This window comes from Schistocerca gregaria, chromosome X (assembly GCF_023897955.1).
Source record: "Schistocerca gregaria isolate iqSchGreg1 chromosome X, iqSchGreg1.2, whole genome shotgun sequence".
Taxonomy (NCBI): domain Eukaryota; kingdom Metazoa; phylum Arthropoda; class Insecta; order Orthoptera; family Acrididae; genus Schistocerca; species Schistocerca gregaria.
The window spans coordinates 842,826,962-842,832,563 of NC_064931.1; the positions used below are offsets into that span (position 1 = coordinate 842,826,962).

A 5,602-nucleotide genomic window follows, 5' to 3' on the forward strand; every position below is an offset into this window, starting at 1 on the left:
TAGCGACCTCTCCTGTCATAGTAATTCATTATGTGGTGTCTGACTCAGTAATCAGAAGGTAGTACTGTTCCTCGTACACCAAGCCATAGCACTCCCTATTGTCATAGTAATTGATAATGTCGCGTATGACTCACTTCTCAGATGTCGGTACTGTTCGTCGTACGTCATGACCTAGAAAACTCTCCTACCATAGTAACTGACAATATTGTGTTCTACTCAATTCTCAGAAGGTGGTACTTTACCTCGTACGTAATGCCCTAGTGTTGTCTCCTGCCATAGTAATTGATATTGTTGTGTCTGACTCACTTCACCGAAGGTGGTACTGTTCCTCGTATGTCATGATCTAGTGCCTCTGCTGCCATAGTAATCGACAATGTTTTGTCCGACTCACTTCTCAGAAGGTGGTAATGTTCCTCGTACGTCATGCCCTAATGCACTCTCCAGCCATAGTAATTGATAATGTTGTGTCCGATTCACTTCTAAGAAGGTGGTACTGTTCCTCATATGTCATGTCCTAGAGCCCTCCCCTGCCATAGTAATTGATAGTGTTGTCTCCGATCACTTCTAAGAAGGTGGTACTGTTCGTCGTATGTCATGCCCTAGTGCCCTTTCCTGCCATAGCAATTGATAATGTTGTGTCCGACTCACTTTTCAGAAAGTAGTCTTGTTCCTCATACGTCATGCTCTTACGCCCGTTTCTACTATAGCAATTGATAATGTTTTGTCCGACTCACTTTTCAGAAAGTGGTACTGTTCCTCGTACGTCATACCCTAGCACCCTCTCCTGCCATAATAATTGTTACGGTATTGTTCAACTCACTTCTCAGAAGGTTTTACTGTTCCTCGTTCGTCATGCCCTAGCGCCCTCTCCTGCCATAGTAGTAGATAATGTTGTGTAAACCTCACACCTCAGAATGTGGTACTGTTCCTCGTATGTCGTATCCTAGCGCCCTCTACGTCCATAGTAATTGATAGTTTCCAGAATGAGATTTTCACTCTGCAGCGGAGTGTGCGCTGATATGAAACTTCCTGGCAGATTAAAACTGTGTGCCCGACCGAGACTCGAACTCGGGACCTTTGCCTTTCGCGGGCAAGTGCTCTACCAACTGAGCTACCGAAGCTTCGGTAGCTCAGTTGGTAGAGCACTTGCCCGCGAAAGGCAAAGGTCCCGAGTTCGAGTCTCGGTCGGGCACACAGTTTTAATCTGCCAGGAAGTTTCATATCAGCGCACACTCCGCTGCAGAGTGAAAATCTCATTCTGGAAACATCCCCCAGGCTGTGGCTAAGCCATGTCTCCGCAATATCCTTTCTTTCAGGAGTGCTAGTTCTGCAAGTTTCGCAGAAGAGCTTCTGTAAAGTTTGGAAGGTAGGAGACGAGGTACTGGCAGAAGTAAAGCTGTGAGTACCGGACGTGACTCGTGCTTCGGTAGCTCAGTTGGTAGAGCACTTGCCCGCGAAAGGCAAAGGTCCCGAGTTCGAGTCTCGGTCGGGCACACAGTTTGAATCTGCCTGGAAGTTTCGTAATTGATAGTGTTGTGTTCAGTTCACTTCTCAGAAGGTGGCACCGTTTCTCGTACGTAATGCCCTTGCGCTTCTCCTGGCATAGTATTGATAATGTTGTGTCCGACTCACTTATCAGAAAGTGGTGCTGTTCCTCGTACGTCATGCACTAGCACCCTCTCTTGCTATAGTAATTGATAATGTTGTGTGTGACTCACTTCTCAGGTGGAGGTATTATTCTTCATACATCATGCAATAGCGTCGTCTCCTGAAATACTAATTGATATTGATCTGTCCGACACACTTCTCAGAAGGTGGTACTGATCCTCTTCTGCCATAGTAATTGACAATGTTTTGTCCGGCTCACTTTTCAGAAAGTGGTAATGTTCCTCGTACGTCATGCCCTAATGCACTCTCCAGCCATAGTTATTGATAACGTCGTGTCCGACTCACTTCCTAGAAGGTGGTACTGTTGCTCGTACGTCAACCCAGCGCCCTCTCCTGCGATAGTGATTGATAATGTTGTGTCCGACTCACTTCTCAGAAGGTGGTCCTATTCCTTGTACGTCATGCCCTAGTACCATCTCCTACCAAAGTCATTGTTTATGTATAGTCCGACTCACTTCTCAGAAGGTGGTACTGTTCCTCGTTCGTCATGCCCTAGCACCCTCTCCTGCCACAGTAATTGATAATGTTGTGTCCGACTCACTTCCCCTGCTGACTCACCTTGTAGTGGATGTGAAATAGCGTTACACACCGGATGTCAATACGCTGTATATCAACCCATGGCATCTCAAACGTATCGTGTATGCAGGCCCATTCCAGATGTGGAGACACTGGAACAGCGTATTCATGCTGCCTTTGACACTGTTCTGCTGCAGCCTGGCCGATGCGAACGTGTACGGCAGAAGATGCTACTTCGCGTACACGCATGCGTTGAGACACGTGGAAACCTTTTTCTCTAGCATGGAAACCATGCATATCCGGACATAAATTTTTTTGTTCCATATCCTCTCATCGATCAGTCGGTCATTATAGTTTGTACACGGCAGAAAAAATCACCCTGTACATCCGCTCACTCGCCGCAAGATCAGTTACCAAAGACTGGAAAGTGGCACAGGTCACATAGATATTCAAGAAAGTCAATAGGCGTAATCCGCTAAATTACAGACCCATATAACTAACGTCGACATGCAGCAGGATTTTGGAACGTATATTGAGTTCAAACATTATGAATTACCTTGAACACAACAGTCTGTTGACCCATAGTCAACACGGAGTTAGAAAACATCGTTCTTTTGAAACAAAACTAGCTATTTACCAACATGAAATGTTGATTGCTATCGACAAAGAATTTTAAATTTACTCCGTATTTCTAGATTTCGAGAAGGCTTTTGACACCGTACCTCACAAGCGGTTTGTAGGTCAGAGTCATCGCAGTTCTTAGGAACTGATGGAAAGTCTTCGAGTAAAACGTAAGTGATTTCTGACGTTTTCCAAAGTAGTGTTTTAGGCCCTCTTTTATTCCTTATCTGTATAAACAATTTGGGAGGGAATCTGCACAGTCGTCTTAGGTCGTTTGCAGATGATTCTAACGTTTGTCGTATATCGTCGTTTGTCTTTCGTATGTCACAGAAGAACAAACAAATTGGAAAACGATTTAGATAAAATATCTATATGCGGCAAATAGTGGCAGTTGACCCTAAAAAATGACTGACGTCATCCACAGAGTGCTAAAATGAATCCGTTAAACTTCAGTTCCACCTTAAGTCAATCAAAACCAAAGGCTGCAGAGTCAACTGAATTCCTAGGAACAATAATTACGAACAACTTAAATTCGAAAGAACACACAGAAATTGTTGAGGGGAAGACGAACCAAAGATTTTGTTTTATTCGCAGAACACTTAGAAGTTGCAACAGACCTACTAAAGAGACCACCTACACTACGTTTCTCCGTCCTCTTTTGAAGTACTGCTGCGCGGTGTGGGATCCTTACCAGGTCGGATTAACACAGTACATCGAGAAAGTTCAAAGAATTGCAACACGTTTTGTTTTATCGAGAAACAGGGAAGAGAGTGTCACGGACATGATTCAGGATTTCATGTGGACGTCATTTAAACAAAGGCGTTTCTCGTTGCGGCGGGGTCTTCTCTCAAAATGTCAGTCACCAACTTTCTCCTTCAAATGAGAAAATATTTTTTGACGTCGGACTACATAGGGGGAAACGATCATCATAATAGAGAAAGGGAAATCAAAGCTCCCACAGCCGCGTCTAGGGGCGGTGCTGTCATGGACTGTGCAGCTGGTCCCGGCGGAGGTTCGAGTCCTCCCTCCGGCATGAGTGTGTGTGAGTTTGTCCTCAGGATAATTTAGGTTAAGTAGTGAGTAAGCTTAGGGACTGATGACCTTAGCAGCTAAGGCCCACAAGATTTCACACACATTTGAACATTTGAAAGCTCGCACAGAAAGATAGCCTATTTGTGTCTGTTATTTCCGCGCTCTGTTCGTGAGTGGAATCATGGAGAATTATTGTGAAGGTAGTTCGATGAACTCCCTGCCCAGCACTTAAGTTTGATTTGCAGAATATCAATGTAGATATAGATTTTATGTTTGTTATTTTTACATCGTGCTTAGTGTCATGTTACTACACTTTCTAGAGTAGTAACTTGGTTGTTGATGACAACAGGGATAAGTGAACAGACGTATGGTCTAATCTCACAGTGTTTATGGGATCAGCAACAGAATTGTATGTGATTTATAAAATTTAGCTACTAGGTTGAGTCACTTGAGTCACATTCTCCACATCTGTACAAACGAGTTCGTGTACGGGGGTGGGCGGAGAAAGGGGGCCGAGGGGGAAGGTAGGAGAGAAGTAGTCGGACCTCAATTCAGTTAGGTTATTTCTGACAAAACCTCGCATAACCAAGCGGTCTATAATCTCACGAAGTACACAACTGAGAACCGTTTTTTAAAGGAGCAGCAACTGTCACCTCAGCTCGAAATCTCAATTAAATGTCTCTTAACTTCTATGCGATTCACTACCGCAACTGATCCGCCGCCCAAGTTACTGTTTAACAAGTGTTGGCTAACAGACGAAAACTGAGCTACCGATCGCTTCCACACAACTACACACCACCAAGTTAGGACACTAACTCACCCCGCCTCCTGCCGCGCTAACTGCGAGTCTGACTTCTTATTCTTCTGTAGACGCCTCTCCCTAGCCCGTGACGTCACAGGTCGAAGTCAGAAAGTGTCTCACAAGTAAAATGTAACCTATTTATATTATTCATATTCCATTAATATTATCCATGGCGTCTTCTGCATGCTGACGAAACAAAAACTTTCAGCGTAAGTGGTTGACTCTGCGATTATTGGTACCCGAGACATATGCCGTTCAATATTGTTCTTAAACAGCGTAGTTTATTATTGTTTCTACACATTTTCGGTTTAAGACAGTGTGTAACCTTAATATTAGATGATTTTTCATTTTTTTCTTGATTTCTTCTTTTTATTTTTCCAAATTCTTGCTTGTGTTCCTGTTTCCTTTGTTCCGTCCGTATCTCTCCACTTTTCTTCATTTTTTTACCTCAGATTTCGTATTCATAATTTTGTTTCTGATTTTGTCTCTTTCATTTATCATTTCACTACTCATTGCTGCTAGTTTTAGGCGTTATTCTATTCCTTGAACCCAGTTGGGTTTCCTGATTGCGCTGTTTACTACATCAAACATTCCCTTTGTGAGTCTGTTGTTGTTCATTCTGTGAAATTGTCTGGAGAATGTCAGTAGGCGTTTTCTAATTATGCCTGTGAGTCTGTCTGTGTGTTTGTATAATACTTTTATTGATCTCTCCATCCATCTGCCAACTCTGCGTAGAGCTCCAAAAATTTTTCTGAGGATTTCACGTTCTATTTTATCTGCCTCTGTGATGCCTGAGGCTCCTATTGTGGCCGTTTCTGAGGCGTAGAGTGCTTTTGGTAGTTTGGCTGCATTGTAGGGTCTTAGTTTGTCCTGTGTAGGAATGTCTCTTCTACTGCTGTGCGTCCATTCCAGTTCGTACGCTTTCTGAAATATTTCTGTTCGTTCTACGTTGGATGCCTCGTT

The 5,602-nt window shown here is 43.6% G+C and overlaps 1 non-coding gene across 1 annotated transcript; it reads left to right on the top strand.

Moving 5' to 3' along the window:
- Positions 1-1,419: 1,419 nt before the first annotated feature.
- Positions 1,420-1,494, top strand: Trnas-cga (transfer RNA serine (anticodon CGA)). The gene has a single exon. It is a non-coding gene; the product is annotated as a tRNA-Ser (tRNA).
- Positions 1,495-5,602: the final 4,108 nt, after the last annotated feature.